General features: G+C 46.5%; 1 long non-coding RNA gene across 1 annotated transcript in view; it reads left to right on the forward strand.

The window, feature by feature from the left end:
* The window catches only part of LOC132649215 (uncharacterized), a 45,060-nt gene extending 19,535 nt beyond the window's left edge, over positions 1–25,525 (forward strand). The window contains exons 2-4 of the long non-coding RNA XR_009587657.1: positions 5,904–5,979; positions 9,751–9,886; positions 24,546–25,525. This is a non-coding gene — a long non-coding RNA (uncharacterized LOC132649215). The remainder of the gene's footprint in view (positions 1–5,903; positions 5,980–9,750; positions 9,887–24,545) is intronic.
* Positions 25,526–26,148: the final 623 nt, after the last annotated feature.

Genomic DNA, 26,148 nt, shown 5'->3' on the forward strand with positions numbered 1-26,148 from the left:
GGACTTCATCACTCAGAGGATTTCTACTGGGAGCCTTGATTGGTTTGTGGGATCCCCTTTGGAACTGGTGTCACACACACACACACTCTCTCTCTGTTCACATACCCATGGAGGCTAGCAGACTCAAGGAAGAATACAGCCTCTGTGTATGGAGACACCCAGACACCCCTCCTGGAGACTAACTGCTCTTTGGATGTTCCTGGCAATTAAACTCACTAGCGGCCACACTCCTGAAATAGCTGTGTAACCACAGTCGGTGCTGAAATAGCACCGTCTGGCACCCGGGCATGGTGAGGCAGAAACGGCAGCCAGGCTTTGCCACCTCTGGGTTTTCATTGAAAATGGGAGACACATCAAACCAGGCTCAATCCTTCTGTTTACAGACGGCTTCAGAATGTTTGCCAGTTGTCCCTTTGGGACGTGTGTGGGGGTGTGTAAAGTTAGTTGGTAGAAGGAAGCCCCCATGTTTGAAAGTGATGTCTAATCGAGTGGCAGAAAAGGGGACAGATCAGAAAAAGATTTGACCGACTAGGATAAGCCCAGCTCTCAGGAGAAGAGAGAGGAGAGGGAAGCTACTTAAGGGGCAATACAGAGAGAAGTTTTGCTGGGACAGTAATAGAAAGACAGGCTGCAGAGCGAGAACTCAGGTGAAGCCAGCAAGAGGCAGAAAACGAGAAGGAGCCAGGAGATTAGAAAAGGTTGGAAGCTGTATTCCTCCCTGAGGAGGCAACGTTTCGACCTGGAGGTAGCAACTACACCTTGCAAGGAAGCTCTTCAAAGCGCAGTTTTCTCTTCCTACTGACTGCCTGGGTGTAAGGGATATTGAACGTAATGCTTAGTGCAGACTTGGAACGCAACCTGCTTGCGGCCCCAGCAGCCGCCTACTGACCAGCTGTGACGAACACAGGTGATCAAATGCGGTTTCAAATTTTAACTCCACCGCCTGGGAACCGGATGGCCTTGATGGAAGACGTACATGTTTTGTGCTCACGTGGCCTTATCTCTGTGTCCCCAGCTATGCGATTTGTGCCGGGATGAAATGCGCTTTCATATGTAAGGCGCTTGAAGCAAAACTTGAAAAGTAAAATGGGCAGATAAGAGCCGCCATTGCTACTGCTTGAAACATGTCCCTCCGTTTTGAAAAGAAGTCTCATTAGAGGCTGAGCCACGCTGGGGCATGCTGGTGCCATGGCTGCTCTTCATCTGATGGTCTGTGCATGGAGAGTTCTCGCTGTCCACACTTTCGTAGCTGTAACGCCTGCTTAGCAGAGCTTCTTGAACACGGTGGGTTATTTTAGACTCCCTGGCCTTTGGAATCACGTATGTCTTTCCTCTGTATTATTTGAAGTCTGTTTCCCTGGATCCTGGATAGCCTGACTGCATGTTCTTTCTAGACCTGCTAGGATCTCGTACACTGAATCAATCTCCCACTACCCCACATTCGGCACTGCACCAGAGGTAGGCACTGCAGAGCCCACATGTCTACACAGCCCGGGTGTGTGCCCTTTTGACGATAAGCCCCTTCCAGCATGGCTGTGCTAGCTGATTTCTCTGTATTCGTTGGCTTTAAACTAAGGGCACATTTAGAATAATCATTCCCCAACCTGCTTATGCCACACTGCCAACTGGCAAGAAAGCCTTCCTTAGGCAGGAGTGCTTAGCATAAAGAAGGTGTTTGAAGGTGTTGTGGAACCGATGCAGTGCTTAATCCAGCACAGAATCCCCATCTGCAATAACAATGAAGCCTGTTCTAGCTGAGAGCCATTTCCCAAATAATTGTTTCTGCTACCTCTGAAGTCACAAACTTAATTTCATATGTGTGTGTATTAATATATATATAATTTTTCCTATTTTATGATAGGTTAGAGATGCAATTATGAAAACAAAATGTAAACGTTCTTTGATTTTTTTAACAAATGGAGGCTTAGACCAGATTTATAGATGATTAAAATCTTTTCAGTATTCTTATGTAAGGCCATTAGGAGGTGTGTGTGTGTGTCTATGTGTCTGTATGTATGCAGGTGTGTATAAACATATACATGCATGTATATACATATGTTTGTGTGTACTGCTTTTATAGTAGAAATAAAAAATTCTATTTTGAAAAACATATTGGGGAGCTATTGTAGATTGTGTATATGTACATGACTTGTAAATAAATAAATCGATATCTGCAAGGTACAAGAGTAACCCAGTGCAGCTGGTGAGATGGCTCAGTGGAGAAAAGCAAGCTCTGGAAGGGTTGGCTGTGATGAGCTGATCCCTAAATTCATGGTAGGAGAGAGCCAACTCTTCAGAGTTGTCCTCTGACCTCCACGCACGGTGTGAGATATACATACCCTTCTCCCTGCCTCTCATGCAAGCACACACACACACACACACACACACAGAGAGAGAGAGAGAGAGAGAGAGAGAGAGAGAGAGAGAGAGAGAGAGAGAGAGAGGGAGAGAGAGAGAATAAACAAAAATTTAAAAGGAAAAGTACCATAGTGGATGTCCACCCTGCAAGACATGGCAGTGGAGGCTAGGAAGGAATGTGGAGAACTGTCATTGACCACGAGAGGTCAGGAATCAATGGCTGGTGTCAGATGGTTCTACACAAAGAAACCCTAGTGTATGCTGGGTGATGACTTTAGAAATAGACAGATGACAGGGAAGAGAGGGGCTTTGGGTTTCACAGGTTTCAGAAGGTAGCTACTTGCTGCACACAGGCTGCTCCTTTTTCCACGTGGTACACTGTCGACAGAGAGCCGTGTCTGAATGTCCACATAGTCCCCTCAAGGCTTCTTGTTACCTCAAGTCTGTTCTGACAAATCAATACTCTCTTTCCATCAGTTTTCTATCTCGAATCTTCTTCAGATTATCCCGACATGACCCAGCATGGCAAAAGTTTACCAACTTCAAGTTCCCCTCACACTCCTCTCTCCCTACACTCTCCCAACCCTGTACTGACCATTTTGATGAGCATGAATGCAGGTGGGGACTAATCAGTCACTTAGAATGTGGCTGGTCCTCCCTGTAGTATACTATAAACAGGAGACTGCTCTGAATACAGACAGAGATGAATATGAATAAAATGTAAAGCATCACTGATTTCAAATGGTGCTATTTTGGACTCATTGTATAGCGTAATACATTTTATGACTATGTAACCAGGGTGGTGGCATATGAATCCCAGCACTTGGGAGGCAGGGGAAGAAGGATCAGAAGTTGAAGGTCATTCCTGGCTACATATCAATTTTTAAGGTGAGCCTGACCTACATAAGATACCACCTCCAATTAAAAAAAAAAAATCTTTCCACCTTTTAAATGATATTAGGAAGTTTATATGTGTGTAAATTAGTCTACATTTCAATTGTGTGAATGAATGTTGAAACGAGCAATGGTTAGCCGCTAAGTGAGGTAGGCACTTTTAGGGGCCAGCTCCTATAAAAACACCTTCAAATGTTCTTACCTTTTTTTTTTTTTTTTCAATGAAAACTTTATAATTTGGTCAAAGCTGAGCAGGCCCCAATGTGTTTTCATCCATCCCTTGAGCCATTTGGACGTGCTGTCCTTGATTTTGAACTAAGCGTACTCGAAAATTTTCAGTCGTCTTTGGGGTTGTCTGTGACCTTACGTTGAACATTCTCTTATGCACCACCCACGTCAGTGATCTCCTACCTAATTAGGTTTTGACTCCCCAAATAAAAACATACTTTTTTCTCTGAAGGAAGGCATTGTTTTGGGAACGCCTTGGCAGGGAGTAAAACTTTCTTTTGGTGGTGGTTGTGGGGGCTTGTCCTTTCCAAGATGGGGAGCCATTGCACTTACTGGCCACGTGGTAACCCTCTATTTTCTTGCTCTTGGGGTTCCATATCTAGTCTACCAACAAGCCCTGACAACGGACCATGGCCATCACCTTCTTTTCCGGAGCGACCTCTTTGTGTTGCATCTCCTGCTCCACTGCTTCACTTTCCCCTCCTCTCCCAGCCCAACTCGGCTATCAGCAAAAACAGAAACAAGCAAATGAACAATCAAACAAACACTACCCCGATAACTGAGGGGTAAGGTCATCTTGAGACAAGAAAGAAGACAAAGAGCCCAATACACCCTGGGAAAGCGCACTGTTTGTGTAGGGCACCAATGCTAGGAAACAGAGAACAAGCAACCTGCTCTTCTAGGTGCTGTCCTTAATAGAAACAAATGTCGGACACCCGCAGATGGGCTGCCCTCAGGAAAGGAAGGGAAAGCCCCTTACCTGCAAGAAGAAGGAAATGGTGTCTCAGGCCTTCTCAACCACCATCAGATACTCAAATCCTTTTCAGTTTGGTTTCAGTTCAATCCTAAAGACACACACAGTCCTAGTTTTTTTTTTTTTTTTTTTAAGGAAGCTTGTGTATAACACACATATATTTCTAGCCCAAGACTCAGATTTTAGGGATATCAAGAGATGAAATAAATATCCAAAAGGTCTAGCCTTTCCCCCACCCACCAAAATTCTCAGAGGCAAGAAGGTAAAAATGAAAAGGGCCATTCAATAGACTGGAGCTTGAAGACAAGTAGATCCAAAGGTAGGTGAATCATCTCTTATTCTCTTGGCTCCTTTTGACCTGTCCTATGTCACAGACAAAATCAGCTTGAAGCAAGCCTGTAAGGACTTTCTGGAGACTCTGCAAGGCCAGAGAACCTCCTTCCTGACAGAAAAGATGTGTTTCCTGCAGATTCATCAACCAGCATGAGGCCTCAGATACAAGTAAATGCTGGAACTCCCTGTGTCCGTGTGAAGAACTGTTAACACAGAATGGTTTTCTGTCGGGCCCAGTTGGTGATTACAGAATAACATAATTATTTCAGCTTATGAAGCCACACTGACCTGTTTCAAATCTTTTTTTCATGACTATCTTTTTTGGCTGGGTGAAGTGTTGGCCATAGTGGGAGCCCTTTACAACAGTAAACACCAAGGGTAGTAAATGCCAAACAGCTTTGTAGAAAATGACAATGAATTCCTTCTGCTGAGTCCCCAAATGGCTTTTTGCACACACACACACACACACACACACACACACACACACACATACACACACACAGTGGAGGTGGGGGATATGCCAGTTTGGCAAGACAGGCATACATGAGGTGTAGGAAGGATGTCCAAGGCTAACTTTGGTGCTTCCGGCATATTGCAGGAAATGGATTTTCCTTGCTTTTCTTTTTCAGCACCAGCTGTCCAGGCCAACTCCTTTCTCCCTACTGCTGGCTTGTGGGTCACTGTCCATCTGTCACAGCCAGGAGGAAGAGGAGAGCATCTCACAGAGCCCTGGGTGCTTGGCCTTACTCCCCGTGAGCACAAAGGCCAACTCGGTCTCCAGCCTTTTGTCATCCTCATGCCTTCGTGCCTCCCCCGACAAAGGACAAGCCCTACCCATCCACACAGCTCCCGCTAGACAGGCTGTAAAGCCTTGAGTATAACATGAATGTGTGTCCCATGACCCCGTGTGTGCACTGACTGGATCCTACTGATGAAACTGTCTGATAGAGCTGGACTGTATTAGAACAAACCAAGCCAGGAGATCATAGATGGTTAAGGAGAACAAATTAGGCTTTTTCACGATACCTGGCTGTGTAGGTCCTCTGAAACACAACTCAAAGACATTACATCATGCACGAACAGTGAACCTATTTCTGTTTTATCCAACAGGGAGCCAAACGCTCAGAGAGACTATTAATAAGAACAGGCTTAAGTTATGCTGTGACAATTTCGAGATCTCCATGGCATAAGACAACACGTGCTATTTCTTCCAGCCTGCAGGCCCGCGTGGTTCTCCAGGACAGCTGTCCTCTGTGTGGTGACTCAGAGACTAAAGCCGCTTTGATACTGTTGGATCTGTCATCTCAATGTGAAACTGATGAATTTGTCCCAGCAGGTCCCAGCAGGAGAAGCGAGAGACCGGAGACTCTCAGGGAGGATTTTCATTGCTTCAAGCCAGGAAGTGACACATGGTACGTGGACCTGATGAAACGTGGAGAGACTCAGCATTCCCAGAACCACATACCAGTGAGTTCTGCGATTTCCGCCAGAGAGAAAGGAACACAAGGAACACTCACTGCCCTTGAGCAAGCTCTGGTCACACCCTCTTCTGCCCATCTGAATAATTCTTCTCTGTCACGCAAACTGGCTCCCTTCAAACAGTGGTTCATCTGTTGAAAGCAAGATGCAATAGTGTTCAAAGTCAATGTTATTGATTTAGCACCTAAAATGCCTTTTCTGCTTTCTCTCTTCTCTCCCCTCCATTCTCCTTTCATCTTTCCCCATCCTTCTTCCTCCTCCAACCATCCTTCCCTTTTCTCTCAAACTTTCCAGGGAACCATCTAGTTGGCTCAGTTTGGAATACATGTCCTTTCTAGAGGAATGAGCTTGGTCTGGGAGGGCAGAGGAGGAACACATTACAGAGACATGGAAGTGGGGAAAGAAGGATGACCTCCAGAGCAAATGCCATCTGAGATTGTCAGTGGCAGAAGGAAGATTTAGACCTAAGTCTTTTTGTATTTATTATGGAAAGAGCCTTTTAAGATAAAGATTCTTGGGAGGAGATGAAAGAGGGAGGGTCATATTCTAAATGATTTGGGAACTTTGCTCAGAAATCCAACAGAACGGTCCCAGAACACTCTCCTAAATACCTTTGTCCCACTAAATGAATGACCCAGTCTATGGTACAGAAAAAGGACATGCTGGCTTTACCTCCTGCCACCCACAAACTTATAGTTTCCTCCCATGCCTATCATTCTCTTTTGGTCCCGTGTTAGCTCCTTGAGAAGGGACAGCCTCTCATGATTGAGATGAAACACTAACTTATATCCTCGAGATCTGTGTTCCTTCAAGATAGCTTAACATCTCAAGTGGAAATGCATGGGAGCCAAAACACAGGCCAGGGGCAGGGAGAAATGGGCCTGTTAATATCATTTGGATGTTGGGTGTGGGGTCTGTGCCAATCTGATACGCAAGGTACACAAATATAGCCAATCAGAGATAAGCCCCATGTTGTTTAATGTGCTATAACACTGTGTCCTTCTCTGGCCCTTGCACCTAAGATAAATTTTGGACAATATCTCATTTAAGCACCACCTTTCACAGCTAAGGGATCATTGTGCCGCTGAGGAAATCACTTACCATTCCAGGCCTGGGTTAGGCAGACCGGGAAGTAGAACTCAAGTTGCCAAGGACACATGACTCTTGCACATGGTCATGGCGAGTCCAGCTGCCTGTGTCTTCTCTTTAGTCGGCATCAGTTCAGGGCAGGCCTTGCAGAGCCCTGATAGGAGGCAGTTTCTACTGTTCTGGCATCCAGTGCCACTTTCTTTGAGTGAAGCCAGCTACTTTCTTTGGGGCATTCTCAGGGTTAGAGGTGCTCACTTTTCCTGAAGTCCAGCAGACCTGAGTTCAGGCGCTGGACCACGTCAGACCTCTCATAAACTAATAACAATTCTTGTTTGTTTTCCCAGGGACTTAGTGTGGCAACTCCTCTAAAAAGTTTAGTCAAGGACTTGACACGTAGTAAGTCCTTAAGGCAGACACGTCGGTGATTGTTCTTATTGTGTTTTCCCATTAGAATAAATTTTGTGTTGGTCTCCAATCGCTGATTCTAGGCAAATATCTTGAGTCCTACGTTAGATTGTCATTTCTGAGAGAAGGGAGACAGCACATATATTCTACTGATATGTTACCCATTGCATGGAGGGCAGGCCTGGGGTTTGGAGACGCTATCAATAACAGCTTAGGAAGGGATTAGAGGTGACTTACAGGGGACTTGGCTTGCTTTCCCATATACCTGTATTTATGCCACCAGCAAGGTGATCTGAGCCAGCCCTGTGTGGTGATGATCGTTCCCGGAATGTCACACTGGGGACACGTTTTTCTGCATGCAGACGGATGTTTGTGTGTGTGGCAGCTTCGCATTACACTTTTATTTTCTTCCCAAAGCATTTGTTTCTTTTCAGTAGTTTCAGGCCCAGCAGAGACTGCTGGGATATTAGTTGCTCTTTCCCTTTTGGAAAGAGGACAAAGGATCAAGGCATTGTTTTGTAGATTAAAAGGACTCTGTTTACCCTCCCCACAAGCTCAGTTACAGGGTGTTTGTTACTGTGGGAAAGATGGCCATCGCTCCTGGAAGGGACATGGAATCAGGTGATGCATTAACGGAGGCCAGCTGGGTTTTTACAAAAAGTGTCCTCAGGTGATCCCGGCTGTTTTGTGAGGAAACAGGAATGTCCTCACTGCTGAGAACATCAGAAGGTGACAAGATTCATGCAAGGTTATGGAATGACATCAGCAGGTGTCCCAGGAGCCGGTCTTCTCTCCCTGAGGAGGGGCTGAAGGCTTCCCTGGCTCAGGCTGCTCAAAGCCTGGGAGAAGGGCTTCTTTTAGCTGAGGCTGGGGGACCATTGGATCTGGGTATTGCCCTGGTGAGGCTGTAGCAATGCCACTGAGAAACCACTTAACCCTTAAGACCAGCTGGCACTACTCATCTCCTTGTGGCGAGCCCATAATCATCACTTCTGTATGCACGCATGTGTGTAAGTGTGGGTTCAATAATGTGTGCTTCGCGTAGGTCAATGTCTAGCATCTTCCTCTGCTGCTCTTTAACTTGTGGGACAGGGTCTCTGACTGAACCTGGAGTTCAGTGATTGGCTAGCTAGCCAGCCAGTGAGCCTCTGGGAGCCTCGTCACTCTGCGCTCCTCTACCCTAGCATTGGGATTATAGGAGTATGCCACAATGCCCAGCTTCCTATATGGCTGCACTAGTCTGAAATCAGGTCCTCATGCTTCCTGAGTCACCTCTGAGCTATCTTTCCAGCTCTGGGAACCACTTTTACATCCCTTTGTAGATTAGGCAGGACAAGGTGCTTTTAGTATTTACTAAGTTTGCTCCTTTTCCATGGCCTCCAGGATGTCACAGTCCTGTAGTGATGCAAGAGCCCAGGACCAGGAATTCCAGTATGCAAACATACCGTCCCAAACTCCCTGAACCCATTTTCTTTCGCCCCATCATTGCCACAGTCTCAAAGACAAGGCAGCTGCCTAGCACTCCTCTTTGTCTGTACTCTCTAGAATTTTACCTGTTGCCTTTCCTTTGAGCCCCTTGTAATAGCTGTGAATCCAAATTAAAATTCAAAGAGTGAAAAAAAAAATTGAGTTTCTAAATGTTTTTTTTTTTTTTTTTTTTTTTTTTTGGTAACATTCACTAAAGTGGTTAAAAAAAAATCAGTTCCTTGCTAAATCAGAATCCCCCTCTTTCTTCCCGGTGTCATACCTCAGGAGGTATGTGGTTTTAAAATATGGGTTCCTAGGGAGGGTTATCTTCATCTGGGTACTGCCGTATCCCCCCCAGACCTCTGCTGAGAGCTTCTTCTTAGTGTCCTTCCTCTTTTGGTGCACCGGCATGTTTCTTGGGTTTCCAGAATGGTGCAGGTAGGGGAGAGAGGCAGAGAAGGTATGGATATGGAGAAACAGCTTCTCGGAGGCTGTCTCATTGCAGCAGGCATGGTAGAGTCAGAGGAGGGGCACAGATGGCAGTGACTGAGTCCTGGCAGGACCAGGAGGACCTTCCCCAGTGCCCCCAGCTTGTGCCATTTCTCCTCCTTTCTGGCTCCCTGGTGAAACTCGAGACTCCTTTTCCCTTCCTTGCCCTTCACCTCTGCTTTCCCCCAACCCCCAGTCCAAGAAAGCTTTGGTTACAGAGTGGAGACAAACTACATTTTTTTTTTCTTCTGCAGTGTTTGCTGTGAACCTCAAGTGACTCAGAAGCTCCCCAAGTGTGACATTCCTTCTTTGAACAGTGCCTCAGTAAGGCACTCAAACCCAAGAATGTCCATGGGAAACAATCTCCAGCCACCAAACTCTCATAGGAAGGTATGCTGTCCAAGGTATTGCAAAGCTGTTCTTCTCTCCATTACAGCTGCCTGTGGGGCTTAGATACATTGTGTTGGAAGATTTCAAGAAGTAGAGCATATATCGTCAGATAAGGTGGGCTGACATATGACCTCGTCACACATCAGGAAACAGTTTGTTGTCGCTATTGTTTTTCTGTTTTGTTTGTTTCAAGGTGTCAGAAAGTGCATAATGGTTACAGGAAAAATGAACATCACATCTTCAGTCTTCCCACTCTGTGCTTTCCCGCCTGAACTCCATGAGCAACAGAAAACTTCCAGCAAACTGAGATGGGGAGGAAGGGAGAAAAAGCTGCTCTTGAAAAATGTGTTAAACCGGGCACTCTATGAAGACAGAATAATGCTAAGTGGTGAAGATTAAGCCTATTCTCTGGTTTAAAATCTGCATTACTCTCCTAAGGGGACGACCACCCTAGCTCTTCACCAGGAGCAAGCTTCGGGTTACTCCTTAAGTAATTTGTTCCCCAGGGCACCATCAAACCTTAGACCAGGATCAAAGTGGAACAGTCGAATCTGACTCTAGTTCAGTCATTATCAGCATCTGTCTCTGGTCCGGCAATGCCAGGGGAACTGATAGATAGAAATGCAGGTTCTTGGGCCCTGCCTCAGACTTGCTAGATTCCGTCTCTGAGAACACCTTCCAGGTGATTCTGTCATGCTTACATTTTTAGAATGCAGTCCCTATTCATCCTTTTTCTTAGGTAGATTGGAACTCAATGACTGATATCCCCAAGTGCAGCATTTTTGGTTTATTGAGCAATTTAATCTAAAAGGCTTGAAGTTCCTTTTTTCCCTTCCCTTCTCTAGCAGAAAGAGATTTTTCTACAAAAGCTTCTCATCTTCCCAAGGACCCCCTCTGCCACAGAGAAGCAGAGTACCCTTCAGGCTACACACCATAGCTCCATTAAGCAGAGAAAACTGAACTCACATCCCAGGGAGATAGACTGAGACTGGTAAACACACCTGGATGGACTTTTCATCACCCACCATTGTCTGGTCCACAGAGGAGCTCTTCCAAACCTTGGCCACAGGCCATAGAATACTGTGGAGCGAATACCGCTGAGTTTCCCTGAAAGTCATTTACTATTTTTCTACAAACTTTCTGCATTTTCCACTCTCCCATCCATTACCAAAAAGGAGTTGCTCTGTTTCCAGATCATGGATAGTGCCTCCCTGCTCGTAATAAATCTTTCTCTAGCTTCCTTCTTCTCAGTTAAAACCAACAATTCTTCAAAGGGGGGAAGGGGAACTTCCCCTCATTTCTATGACTTCATATGTGTGGATACTCTTCTGCCTTGACTTGAATATTTCTAGTCACGAGGAGCTCATTGCAGAATGAGGCATCTGCTTACAAGCCTTAACAATTGGATGTGTCCTCATGTCAGTGAGATTAATCTAACTTCTGTGACTTCCACCTGCTGGCCTTGGCAAGATCCTGGGGATGCAATTCAGAGTTATAGCTGACTCGGGATCCCTGGAAAGTGGGCTAATTATCCCCATAGTAGGAGTTTGGTAAAAGTGAATACAAGAGGCTAAACTGGGAGGGAGGCCAGCACCTCACATTTTTCTTTCAACCAAATAAAACAGCAAGATTAAGGGCTGTCCCCGGCATTTGTGAGATTATGATAAATATCAGTGTTAATAACAATAGTGACAGTAATAATTACCCACGGCTCGATTTGGATGCAGGTCAAGAAACCATCCGGCTCAAATTACACGTAAGAAAAATATGTGTGTTCAGCGTTGGGAATGTTCTCAAAAGAGGAAGAAAAATGGACGCCGCAAAGCAATTTACCTTCTAGCGGGAAATAACTGCTCCTTTGCGTTCGGAACAGATCAGGAGAGAGAGGTTTCCCTGGCAGGATGAGCTGTAGATGAGGCCTCGGCTTTCTGACCTGGTGTGTCCACGGTGGGAAGAACTGGTGGCAGATGAGGACCACTGGGTATTGTTTAGCCAGAACTGATTAGTAGAGGTCTCTTCTGTTGGCTTCTGGTAGACATTTGGTAGAAGGGATGAGGGAGAGTGTGGGATTCCTCCAGCAGGCACCTAGACGCTGCTCTTGCTAAAAATCAGGGGCTATGCCACAGACCCTTTGCTTGGGCCCAGCTAGAAGCATGAGTCTCACACAGCAGCTTCAGTATGATCCTGCCTCCTTTGCTTCCCCCCAAGCTCTTGCATAGACACCTTAATCTACCAGGGACTGTCCACTTAACCCTTCTCTTTCCGCTTCAAGGCTGAAGCACGGAGATAAGCCATTGTCCTAACTCTGCAGTCACACGCTAGGATTCCAGGAAGAGCAAAGCGTTGCAGGATAGAGCCATGAGGTGTCTCCCCCCGTCCCCCTTCCCACGGCTAGGCTGCATCTGGAACAGAAGTAACTGTCTCTGGAAAACCAGCCTGTCTCTTCAAGCAATAAGGACCCTTAGGGATCGCCTTACAGAACAAGCGCAGAGACAATGACTAAGGAGGCCCCCACACTGACCACCTCTTGCCCTTGGCCCCAATTCATCCTCTCTCTGTTTAAGCTAAAGCTCAGGTCTATATCCTGAAGGTGAAGTTGGGGTGGTGCATGAGACCCCCCAACTTTATTTGTTCCTCTTCCTGATGGATCCGTTAAACTGCTTTTCAGTTTTCCTCCAGTCTCTTTAAGTGACGTTGGGTCTGGTGGCTGAGCCTCGTGGAGCCCCTGAACTGGCAGCACTCCCTCAGTAGCCTTAGCCCTGACTTCAGCCTCAGCTTGCTGTGATCAGTGCAATCACACACAGTCTCTTATGGGGCACTAAGGGTGCAGGCATCTCCTGGCATTACCAGGGCACTCACAAGTGATTTTTTTTTTCCTTCTCCAAATTTGAACCTGGAGAGTGTATACTTCCGGTTGCTCCCCAGGGACCCGCTGATTTTTCCCATTACTGTAAATTGCTGCTCTCGGCTGCTTTGCATTTGTTATTAAGATGCAATCAGGGTTGCCTAACTGATTAACAGCCCCCACCCCTCACACCTGACTGGTAGGGAAGGCAATAAAAACAGCCTGGGTGGCTGTCAGGGCCAAGTGGGTCCTTGTGGGCAGCTGGGGAACTGAGACTCTCAGGAAGCCACAGGGTATAGCTTCCTTCATGGATCCCTAACACATGGAGAAGAAACCCCGCGCCTCTCGGGTTTCTGGGAATTGAGGTGAGTGGGGTGTCTGGGTCCTGTGACAGCCTCTAGAATAATGGCAGTGATGGCTGTGCTGGCCTGCCCAAAGAGGCAGAGACCAGACTGGGCCAGGCTGACGACCAAGCACAGAGCACTTCTTTTTATTTATTTTTTTTTAATTTATTACAATTTATTCACTTTATATCCCAGCTGTAGCCCCCTCTCTCAGCCCCTCCCAGTCCTGTCCTCCCTCCCTCTTCTCCTCCCATGCCCCTCTCCCAGTCCACTGTTAGGGGAGGTGCTCCTTTTCTTCTACCTGACCCTAGCCTATCAGGTCTCATCAAGACTGGCTGCACTGTCTTCCTCTGTGGCCTGGTAAGGCTGCCTCCCCCTCAGCGGGAGGTAATCAAAGAGCCAGCCACTGAGTTCATGTCAGAGACAGCCCCTGTTCCCCTAACTAGGGAGCCCATTTGGAGACTGAGCTGCCATGGGCTACATCTGAGCAAAGGGTCTAGGTTATCTCCATGCATGGTCCTTGGTTGGAGTATCAGTCTCAGAAAAGACCCCTGGGCCCAGATTTTTTGGTTCTGTTGCTCTCCTTGTGGAGCTCCTGTCCCCTCCAGGTCTTTTTCTGCCTAGCAGGATATTAAAGCAGATGCTGAGACTCATAGCCAAACTTTGGGCAGAGTGCAGGGCATCTCATGAAAGAAGGAGGACACAGAGCATTTCTTAAGGCAGAGTGGCAAGATGCAGAGCTGAGTAGGAAGGGGAAATGTGGCAGGTGGTGGCCTTCACTAGATCACAAGCCAATCAGCTTGGTGGGAAGCAGCTGCCAGCCCTGTCTCCTCCACCAGAGCACCCTTCCCCCTGGCTGCCCTTGTCTAATCTGCCCAGGCTCTATCTGCTTCTGCCCCTTGCTCGCAGCCATTAATGTGTACACGGGCTTCGGGTAACACCAAGAACCAACTCCTGGACTACACCTCAATTTCTTAAGGATGTCTGAGACCCTGTGACCCTTTCTCTGACCTCCTTTGATTTTTTTGTTGGTTTGTTTTGTGGTGCTGGGAGTTGAACTCAAGACCTTGTGAATGCAAAGCAGTTTCCAGCAGCACCATATTTTTTTCTTACAGGAATTAGCTTAGCCATTGTCTAACATGAAGTTTGATGGTTAGGTGAGAAAAAGAACCACATCCTCTCCCCTTTCCCAGCTAGCTTGACCCATCCGCCCCCAACCAGATCATGGAGACAGAAAGCTGCCCACTGAAAGGGGCAAAGCATCAAAATGCAATGAGTGCCTGGGGGAGCTGGGAACCTCCACGCCCCTCCGCAGACATGCTTTTAAACCCCAAGGCAGATCTGCAGCCCTGGGATGGCTTGCACCGTGTAGTCCTGTTTTGTGCCACATGAGTTTTGTTAAGTCTCCTGCCTGTGTTTCAGGAAAGAAGGGGTGACCACAACCAGGTAAGCTAGTAGTGTGTTGACCCCAGATGCAAAGACTTCAACAGAGACCGCTCTGCTGCATTCAGACCCTGCCCGATTTCATGGAGTTATCCAAAAAAACAGAGAGAGCTGTGTGCAAAGTGCTGGGAAGTCACCTTTCTCTTTGGCTTGGTGAAAGTGACGACAAGGCAATGATGTTTTTGCTGTTGTTTAATATGATGAATGTCGGCACCATTTAAAGCAGTGTTCTCAACCTGTGGGTCTCACCCCATATGGGGGGGTTGCATCTGCGATATTTACATTGTGATTCATAACAGTAGCAAAATCACAGTTATGAGACAGCAGTGAGATCGTTTTATAAATGGGGGTCACCACAACGCGAGAACTGCATTAAAGTGTTTCAGCACTAAGAAGGTTGAGGAGCATTGCTTTAAAGGGTCACATAATATCCACCTAGGGATTATGGCTGACTTACCCTCATGGAGGAAAATGAAAATGTGTCTATATTTAATAACTCCAGCATTGATGAGGGAGGGGCTCAGAGGATTCCACTGGTAGCTGGGGAACTGTGAGCGACTGATGGCTGAGGGAAGATGAGAGCCATTTTAATTTGGGAGTGTGGCTTCAGGTAGGATAAGTGTGTATATGCAGGAAAAACTTACTGGACTCAGTGTCCTATAACAACAGCAACAACCAAAGAGGGTGTGAAGGTGGCAGGGGGTGTGACGTGAGCACAACACGTTCTATAAATAAACGTGTGCAGTTGTCAAAGAATAAGTTAAAATATATTTCAGATTAAGCAAATCAGAATGTGTGCATAGCAGAAGGGCACATCCTCAGCTGGCAAAAGTAGTGGGGAAAGAATGTACAAGAAGGATGTGCGTGTGCACATGGGGGTGCTGGGGAGGCATCGCTCAGTGAAAGTCAAAGGTGATAGAGAAGAGGGCGGAGCCAAGCAGACAACAGGGTCCAGCAGAGAAAAATGCACAACACCAGCAGAGGGTTTAAAAAAAGAACACAGTCTATAAGCTCTGTGTGTATGTGTGTGTGTGTGTGTGTGTGTGTGTGTGTGTGTGAGAGAGAGAGAGAGAGAGAGAGAGAGAGAGAGAGAGAATATGCCACTCGTGTATGGTCCAAGGAGGCCAGAGACATTGGATTCACTAGGACTGGAATTACAGTGATTGACCTGTGGTAGATTCAGGGAATGAAAATAGGGTTTTCTGGAAGAGCAATGTTCTTTTTTTTTTTTTCTTTTTAATAGTCGTTCTTAACCATTGAACCATCTCTTCATCCTTGTATTGGGAATTGGATACGTTATTATAGATCCTATTGCATCAGAGATGATATCAACAACTTTATGCCAATACTTAATAATTTATTAAAATGGTTCATGTAAAGTCAAGGCACACAAGTAGGAATTCTGTAAACTTTCAACATTTATTAAACTTGATTTTTTTTTAATTTAAGAAAACCTCAGGAACCTGCAATTCACATTAATTCTCGCAGCTAGCTGCGTTCTTCATCGACGCACGAGCTGAGTGATCCACCGCTAAGAGTCGTACGAGATTTTTCGAGTGTGGGCTGACAACGGCACAAGTTTCCCCCCCTTCCCCTTCCACCCCAACCTCCTCCGCCGCGGAGCGGGGAAGGAAATGAAAGGAGAGCGGAGGGTTCGCCTCAAGGCCGGCCAGCGAGATCAACACAAGACAGACGCCAACGTGAAGGGCCGGGAGCGAGCGGGAAGAAAGGACAGACGGACAGGGGCCCTGCACGCCTTAAATAGCACCCAGAGGCTATTTAAGCTGTGGGCTGGCTTTCCCCAGGGTCCGAGGATTGTTCAAGGTTCCTGAATAAACTGCATTGAAAAAAAAAAAGAAAACCTCAAGGCAACTCAAGCCCAGGTAATTCCATTAGGGAATGTTTTCCACAGTTTAAGGGACATATTGCGCTGACCATATGCAGTTGTTCCACAGAATAGTAAAGCAAAGCATTCTAAAATTTTTATTAGGTCAGATATAATTCAAACTGCAGTAAGGGCACTGCAAGGCAAAGCTACAGGCAGATAACCATATATGTGTGATATTTAATATACATATATATTTAAATCCTATTTTTGAAGCGTTAGCAAATCAATTCCAAATAAAAAGCATTTGGCTTGTGACAACCTTAGCACAGCAGGGCACTGGTTAAAGGATGGCCTTTTCCCTAATGATCTGAGTCACATATCTACACAGGAAGTAATATCTTTATCCCTATCTTCTATCCAAAATCAGATTCAGGGAAATTGTAAATGTATTTATGACAGTTAATCTTGACTGTCAAGTTGACTGAGAACACCCCTGGGCACGTCTGTGAGAGCATTTCCAGAGTAGCTTAACTAGATGGGAAAGACCTGCTCCGAATGTGGACCACACCGTCCTATGGCCCGGAGGCCCAGGCTGGAAAGGGGAGCAGTTGAGATGAACATGATGTGGCCCTCTGCCTCCTGACCCCACTGCCATGCCTCAACCACTAAGATGGGTTGTATCCTGAAACCATGAAACAACAACAACAACAAAAAAAATAAACCCCAAATACTCCCTTCTCTAAGTTGTCTCTTCTCAGGCATTTGGCCATAGGAATGAGAAATGTCACTGATGAAGCATGAAAGATAAAGTAATTCCAGTTCTACCTAGATGAAAAGTAGGACTTATCCTCATAACGTTAAGGTAGGGAAACGTTAACCGTTTCTTAAACAGGATACGAAGAAAGTACGAAGCACAAAAGGAGTCAAAACTGGAAACAAACCAGAGCACAGGGAAGTGTGCTGGACTGTTCATCTACAGGGCACCAATCTGTTATCCAACACGGATGGATTAGCCAACAAGGAAAAGATAGTTTGTGGGCACGTGTAAGAAACGGGCATGTGAAAAAGAAGCTATCCAGATGGTTGGATGGTATCACAGGTCTTCTGGCAAATACAAATGTAAAGCCTGGTAGAGCATCTTCCTTGGTGGCTGAAGTTAGCAAGGGCATCACAGCTAAGTGTCTGTGGAAGTGCGGTACCGTGGGATGGACTAGCACGATACCTGAACACACTATACAGCAAAAAGCTGAGCCCCTATACACTGGAGAGTCAGAAATCCATGCCTGACTTGGCTGAGCACACTCCATCTTTTACCACCCTCCGACTCTGCTCCTGTGGATGCCCAGTGTTTTCACAGGTCCTGGGAAGCAGCCCCTCCCCCTGCTTCCTTCCTGTTGCTGAACTTGTGGCTGAGACTGCATAGTCACCGCTCCCCTGGGTTTCGTGTGGCCATTTCTGTATCGAAGCCACACAGCTCTGCTGACCCCAGGAGGATGAAGCTGATGACGTTCCCCTTGGAAGGGGGAGGAGGGGAGGGTCATGACTCCCCCGGATGTGAGCGGTTAACTGGGTGTAAGAGTCTTCTGTGGTATAGCTGCCTCAGAGTCCCTCATGTTCCTGAGGGACTGGTTCTCCAAGCTGGACTTAAGAGAAATCCTTCCTGGGGTTGTTTGGTGTCCTCTCTATCAGGAGTAAAGAGACATTCCTTTACAACTCCCTGAGAAGTCATAAAATGACCCCGGGGACAAAAGGTAATAAACTTAGTACAGTCATAGGGGAACCTGCATACGGAAATTAGGGTCCAAAGAAGCAATGACACTTGAGTAATAGTATGCTTAGATTTGGTGAAGAGAGGGCAGCTAGAGAGAAGCAGGGGAAAAAAAAAGCTCTGATCTAATGGTGATACCCCCGGGTGAACCCAAGTATGGTTAAAGCAGTGGTTCTCAACCTTCCTAATCCCGTGACCCTTTACTATATTTCCTTAGGTTGTGGTGACCCCCAGCTGCAAAACTATCCTTGCAGCTACTTCATAACTATTTTTGATACTGTTATTAATCATAATGCATGCATTTTTGGTTATCAGGTATGCAGGATGGTCTCTGGTGATGCTTGTGAAAGGGTCATTTAGTCCCCCAAAAGGGTCACGACCCACAGGTTGAGAACCACTCATTTAGAGTTTCACTCTAGACACAAGTAGGCCACTTGTCTGTGAGGAACTTATTACTTTCCTTATGGAATAAGAATGAGGGAAAGGAGAAGGTGACTTTCCTGCTTTTGCTGTTCTGGAAGGCCCCTGTGCTATTTTTAACACCAATTAGTACCTAGCTTCTGCCCATGATGCTATTTTCTTGGGCTTTTAAAGTTGCAGCACCTCCTGAGGGACCAATGAGGCGACATATCCTCCCATCCTGGGTGTCTCGGGACACACTTTTTGCAACTGAGGTGGTAATGCGTGAGTGGTATGCATGTCTGTATTTGTCTTCACGTGTATGAGCAGGTGCACACGTGTGTGTGTGTGTGTGTGTGTGTGTGTGTGTGTGTGGCAGGGAACTTGACACTGAGTGTCTGCCTTCATTGATCACCACTTTATTTATTGGGGAAGGGCCTCTCACTCAATCCGGAGCTTGCTGACTGCCTGGTCGTGGTAGCCAGCTGCCTTGGGGATCCCCTGTCCCCCAAGTGCTGGGATTACAGGTGGTCACGCTTCCGGCTGGGCTTTTATATGGATCCTAGCTGTCCAAACCGCAGTTCTCAGGCTTGTGTGGCAAAGGTGCTATCCACGGATCCATCCCTGCCCTGCCACCAAAGTTCTAAAGCATTTTTGCTTCTACCTTTCTCCCTACAAAACCTTCAAGATTTTTAACTGCTCCATTTGCCTCCTGGCTCCCTCCATAGAAGAAGACCTTGTCTGTGGTCTGGTGAGCACTGGTGAGCAGGTACTCTCCGCGATCTCCTTTCCACCTCTGTGTTTGCTGTTAGGGCTCTGGCATGAATTGCAAAGAAAAAATTAATCATGTGGGGCTGCCTTTGACCCCTGCTATTCACACAATCCATGTCCATTCGGACACCTGCTCCATGTTTCCCCAGTGGGGAACACTTTGAGGTGCAAGACACGAACCCCAAACCATTAAAAGCCGAACAGTATCTACTCACCTCTTTTCTTAAGAAACTTGGACATAGGTAGAGGCTGGTATTGGCTGAACTGCCCATTGAATCCCAACGGAGCCAGGGTTTCACTTCGTGTTCACCGTGACCTGTTCCTTACTCTGGCCACCTCATGACTGCAAAATGACTACTACAGCCAAAACACCATAGCCACAGTGTATGAAAAAAAACGAGAGGGCTGCAAGGCCCATACTATATACTCTTAGCTGTCTCTTTCATACAAAAGGAGGCCTTCGCATTCCCAACCTCTGTCTTCAGCAGGCCTCCTGGCAGCTCCTGGGCTTAAACCAACTCAGAGTAATGACCTGTTCCAGAGCGCATTGAGAGTACCGATCTACTCGATTGGCCTTTCATGGCCAAGTCATAGTCCCAAAGGACAGTCACTTTAAATTTCAAATGCTGGCAAAGATGTTGTATGATGTAGTTCCAGCCTTAAAATCCGGGTTCACCTGTTACATTTATCTGTCTTTGGGAACACATGTGTGCCTGACTAACCCTTTGCATGCAGCCTGTGAAATCATTTGTTCTGTTTTTTCATGTTTGCCATCAAAAATGAGCGTTTCCTTCAGAAAGCATAATGGTTTCCTAATAGAAGTGCCCAATTATATCATCAAGTGCTGGTTTTAGATTCTCCCCTCTGCTCTTTATTCAAACATCAGAATCTGCCCCTCCCAGTCTCACTCTAGAAGGTCTGGTAGTAAGAAAAACGGAGTCAGTCTCTGATCAGTCAAGTATCTGATTGATACAGGGATTGTACACAAGTTGCCAACTTTCTGAACATCAGAATCAGACAGAACCTGCTCACCGCTCTTGCGTCATGTCTGGTCATTTTTCCTAAATCTCCTAATACCAGCTTCCCAATATGACCTGTTGTGTGTGTCGGGATGCTATTTTTTTTTAAATATTTTTGAGGCTGTTACTTTTTTTCCTTTCTTCATCCCTAAGCATTTCCTCCTAAACTTCTGTGTTTCTTTGTCACTCTTCATATGGGCAAACCACAAACCTGAGAAAACAGACACCTACCATGGACACAGATATGCACTGTACATAAGCTGTTTTGTGGACACTGTTTTCCTGTCTCTGTTAGCTGAGGTCCCATTCTCTTTCACAATGCTTTTACAGCAAGCATAGTGTGACAAGGTCTTGATTCTTGACTGCACTTCCTGACATAGCACAAAGAGGCTAGCTGACAAGTTGTATTTGGTTTTATGCTACTTGTATTTCTCACATGCGGAAATACACCAAAATGTGCTGAAAACAGCTCCTGTCCTGTGACTATTTCAGTCACATTTTTCTATGACTTTGCTTCACCTCTCAAGATGTCAAAGGGATGAGGTAGTGAAAAACTCAAGCTTAAGAAAAAAAAAAAAAAACAGGCATAGGAAAGAGGCTTAGAAGGCTTGGCAAGTCTGCTGACAGAAAGGGTGAGGGATGCATGGACAGGGCTGCAGGGCAGAGAGAAGAGAGAAAATGTAACTTTGGTGGCCAGGGCCTGAGGGGTGAGCGTCTTGACCTACCCCTTGTCAGTGAATCAGAGTTCCAACACCAAGGCCTGTGGCTGCAGCAGTCACCAGACGTTCCAAAGGTAGCCACAAGCCCCGACCAGTTACCGGTGGAGTCTAGCTGGTGTAGAGGTCCCATTAGCACATGCACGTGTGTGCACACGTGTGGAAACCAGAGGACAACCGTGTTCATTGGGTGCTGACTACCTTGTTTGGAGACAGGGTCTCCTCACTGGCCTTGAGCTCCCTAGGTCGGCTAGGCTAGCTGGCCACAAGGCACCAAGGATCTACCTGCCTCCACCTTCCAGCACGGGGATTACAGGTCCATCCCCCAGTGCCTGGCCTGGCTTTTTAATGTGGGTTTGGAGAAAATCAGTCTCTGGTCCTCATACACCTCACTGGCTGAACCATCACCTCAGCCCTCTTCAATTTATGTTACCCAAGGCTCAGCTCAGTGGAACGTTAGGTTATTGGTTTTGATGTTAATATGGTTTTTTTTTAATTGTTTACAATTTAAAAAGTGACTTTATTGAGGTATAATTCATGCGCTGCTATAGTTTGGATCTAGAATGTTCCTTAAAAGTCCATGTGTTATGTGCTTGGCCCTTAGCTCATGGAGGTGTTAGAAAATTTTAAGAGGGCGACTTAACCTGAGCTCTGAGGTCACAGCAGGTACATCCTTATAGCAGATTACAGAGCCCTCACTTCCTCCTCTCTTGCTTTCCCACCAAGGCTTGAAGCGAACGGCCCCCTCTGTTGTGTCCCTACCACAAAGTCTCACTACAGGCTAAGCAATCATGGAGTGAAGCCTTCAAAGCTGTGACTCAAAAACAAACCCTTCCTCTTCATTTCAAGTGCTTCAGAACAGTAATGGGATGTGACTAGAGAGCATTTTACCTGATGTACTTTACCGTGGAAAGTACACAGTTCATTGGCCTTTGGTATGTTGTTATTAACCATTTAAAACATCGCGGTAAACACACGTACATTTTAAACGGTGTTTTTAAACCTTCACTATCAGCGGTGACTAATGACCATACACCCACGTTGTGGGATACAGTATGAAATGATCCAGTGGACAGTTAGCATATCTGTCCCCCCAAATTTTCATGTCTTCTTTGTGGTGAGCATATTCAAAACACGTTCTTCTCCTAGCTATGTTGAACTATAATAGCACATACTGTTGTTAACTGAAGTCACCCAGAAGAGTGGCATCTCTTGTAAGGGCAGATGTCGTTAAATTTAGGGGCACCCAGGCAGATCAAGGTCCTTAACTGAATTACATTAACAAGACCCACCTTGCTCAAGTAAGGCCAGATTCATGGCTCTTACATTTAGGACATAGGCACATCTTATAGGGTTGCTGCTATTTGACCCATGATTCCTTTGGCTGACAGCAATGGAGAATAAACCACCCAAAAGGTAAGACCCAGATCTGTGCCACCACTGTAGAGTGTTGCAATGGTGGTGGAACCAAATGCTACCAAAGCTGGTGCCAGATCTGTCTTTTGTTTGTTTTTGAGTAATACAGACATTCATCTTAGGGTGTGACCTTACTCACACATTGGGGAGTAAGCATCCCATTGGGTTCCTAGTGGGACCACATCATCCTTCAAGAGAGACACTGCTTTCTGATGTCAGGTTGACCTATCTACCCACATGGAGAGTGTCTGGCCTTGAGCAGAGCTTTGGGACACTGTGGCATCTCTTCACCCACTGGCAGCAGCTAAGAGGCCAATGCCTTGCTTTTTTGTAGGTCATGCTTCCTTCTGAGCATTGTGTCAGAGCCTGCAGTGGAGAGCTTAGACCTGCCTGTCCTGACTTTCCAGGTGGCTTGTCTGCCCATGTCTTCCTACCCATTCATTTAACAAGGTCTGGTCCTCTGTGGAGGGTGGAGCTTGAGTAGCTGAAAGGCATTCTAAGGGGGCCCTGAGGAGGCCTCTGCTGTGCTCTTCTTTAATGAGTGCTTTCTGTAAAGAACACTAGGTAACTCTTTCCTCTTGACCACACTTCCAGATGAGCGCTGTCTGAATGAAAGGGAATCTCTGCGTACAGCTAACAGGGCTTATAGGATGCCCGGGGATGCTTGTGTCTAACATCCCTTAAGCTCTGAAGGGTAAGAGAAGCAGCAAGGGGCCTGAGAGCTCAGTACATACCTGTCAGCACGGATGAGACATAACTTCCAGCTGGCCATGTAAAACTCCTGCCACAGGCTCCTGTGTTTCAACACTTGCTCTTCAGCTGGTGGTGCTGTTCTGGGTGTGTGTGTGTGGGGGGGGTGATTCTGAGAGGAAATAGTTTTCTTCCAGTGTGGGCCTTGAGGTCTCTAGGCTGGCTCCACCTCCTGTCCTTTTGTTTCTTCCTGCTTTTCCTTCCTCATCTGCACAAATATGAGCAGGCTCTGCCACTGCCGCTCCACCCATCATGCCTCCCCCACCGTGCTGCTCTGTACCCCCTTAAACAGTGAGCCAGAGGACTTTCCCCTTCCACGTGCTACAATCAAGTATTTCATCACAACAATGAGAAGGAGAATTGATACAGTCTACATGAGGACACCCCGTGAGAAGCTGGGTCTTGGGCACTCACTGAGGGGAAGGACCAATGGGACAGGAGTGTGCAAGCTTTCCTTTGTGAGCTAGCAGGACCTCTGTGAAGTCTAGAAGTGAGGGCTGAAGGAGGCAAGAATTCTAAGGGAATAGGAGGGTATGTATGACCATGTGTAAAACAAGGAAAGGGGCTATATAGGACTTTTCTATGGGAGAAGGAACTGCAGGGTGCAAGGATGGGCTGGTGTCAAAAGCAGGCCCTGGGAGTGAAGCCCATATTCAGCTATGGAGTAAACTATTATATTTTTGCTTTTAAATGGCTTGGTAGGATTCAATCTTCTACATGTAATATATAATGGCAGTCTGGCAAGAATCCTTGCTCTGAATGTTTTTCACAAGTATTTCAGAAGGTGCGGGGGATGGTAGCATGCTTATAAAGGCAGTGGCGGTTGGAGGATCACTGGTTAGAGGACAGCTTATGCCATAACATAGCATAAGAGTAGAGCAGCTACACTGTAAGGCCCTGTCTCAAAGCAAACTATGGAAAAACAGAAACAGAAGAGGAAGTCTTATTGCCTACACATCTGAACTTCTTCATCTTTTGTTGGCTTGTTTGTTTTTCAAGAGAAGGTCCTGTATAGCCCAGGTTGGCCTCAAACTCCCCACCTACCAAACGATGACTTTGAATTTCTGATGCTCCTGAATGCCGGAGTTATGGCCATGCTCAGCTTCTGAATTTGCCTTCTTGGCTTGTCTTGTTGTCTTTCTCAGGATGTCAGCGTGGCCTGGCCCTGTGCAGAGCAGGGGCCTTCCTTGTTCCCAGGAATGAGAGGAATTGTTTGAGGATTTGTTTAATGGACACTTACCGCCCTCAGGGTCTGCTTCGCATAGGGCCGGAATGAGGGTTTGTGTTGGGATCACGTCAGCCTGTATTTCACTTCCTCCAGTTGTAGGAATAACTTTTCAAAAATCACTTTACTTTTCAGGAAGCACCATCTGTGGAGCCAAAAAGTCAGAAAGAAAGAAGCAGAAGGGAAGAAGCAGAAAACGCCAAGGGATGGGAGGACAGAGAGGGAGAGAGCCAGGCTGAGACCCAACCTCCCAGGAATCAGAACATGTGTGTGCATGTGTGTAGTTTTATTTCACTGGCTTCAGAGTACCTGGTGCTGTGCCTCTGAATGGAAAATGAGGCAGAAAAAATGAGCTGAAATTCACAGGCCTTTGAAAAGCAATTGGTGTCAGCGTGCACCCTGCATATGTCAAGGATTGCTTCTGACCAGAAAAGCCACCTCTGGCCCAGGTGGACCCCATCATAGCTGGTCGAAGACAGCAAGGCCTGCTGGGCTATGACCTTTGGCTCTGCCTCTGTTCCCAGAAGGCTTGTGGGACTGTACCTTTACAAAGCACATGCGTCTGGAAGAGGAAAACGAGGAAGATATTTGATGAATTACTCTTGACCGGGTATACATTTTTGATGGCTTGGCCAGGCCAAGATGGATCTGTAGATCTCGATCCAATTTGCCCAGGTAAAGGAATGAGAAATTCCTGACACGATGTTATTTAGGAGTGAAGCTACGCTATTGCTGAGCACGCAATGTCAGGCATGAGGGCACAGTGCACTGCCATTGACTCTCTATATGCTTTTGATTTCAGCTGATGGTACTGCTGTCCAGCCTCAAGCCAGAGAAATCTGAAACAGTCCATCCTTCTGCCCCTCTCTCAAACTCAATGGGTCGTATTCCTCCTATGCTTTTGTGCAGGTAGCACCTGTGTGACAGCTTTTCCTCATCGGGCTTAATTCATTCTTTGACTCTTCCAACTTTACCTGGTTCAAGAAACAAACAAACAATAAACAATGCAGTAAGGCAGAACCAATCCAGAGGGCTGTTCTGATTGACACAGGCACCATGGTTGTGTGGCTGTGCAGCTCGAGAGACGAGACTCTGGGAAGAACAAGATTATAACCAAAGAGGGGTGGGTTCCCAGGAGCAAGCATCAGGCTTTCGGGGTTCAAACATACTTGCGACGATCCTTGCTGATAGCAGCCAAGGTGACAAATTCAGTGGACATTCAGACAGCCTGGATATGCATAGGGGTGTCCTCATGGTGACTCTGCCAGGGTTTTGTTCAAAGTAGACTCCATGAGGATAGGGAAGGAAGTCCAAGGATGAGCCTGGAAAAACTGGAGATGCAGAAAATTTGGTCCAAAATGAGAATCAAGTTCAAGTCTTATTATCCCGCCAGACTTATCATTCTTTTAGCAAATTAAATCACACCATTTCCAGGTTACAGCATCCACAATGTCCTGTACTGTACTGAGGATAAAAGCATTTAGTCAGCCAGACCCGGCATGGGGTTGGGGTACAGCAGTGGGGCCTAACCTGGGGTATTTAGGAGCTGGCTGAGTCATGGCTTTGAGCCTTTTGCTGAACCACTGTGTTCGCTCGTTCATCTACAGGCAGGTTTTATTTTTATCACCGGTTTATGTGGGCAGTGTTTCAGACACTGCACAGACACCCTTTCCCATCTTCCCGGGACTGTAATGATATGGACTCGTTTCTGCATCAGTAGAAAGGTTGAGGGTCAGGG

Source organism: Meriones unguiculatus, chromosome 19, assembly GCF_030254825.1.
Source record: "Meriones unguiculatus strain TT.TT164.6M chromosome 19, Bangor_MerUng_6.1, whole genome shotgun sequence".
Lineage (NCBI taxonomy): Eukaryota > Metazoa > Chordata > Mammalia > Rodentia > Muridae > Meriones > Meriones unguiculatus.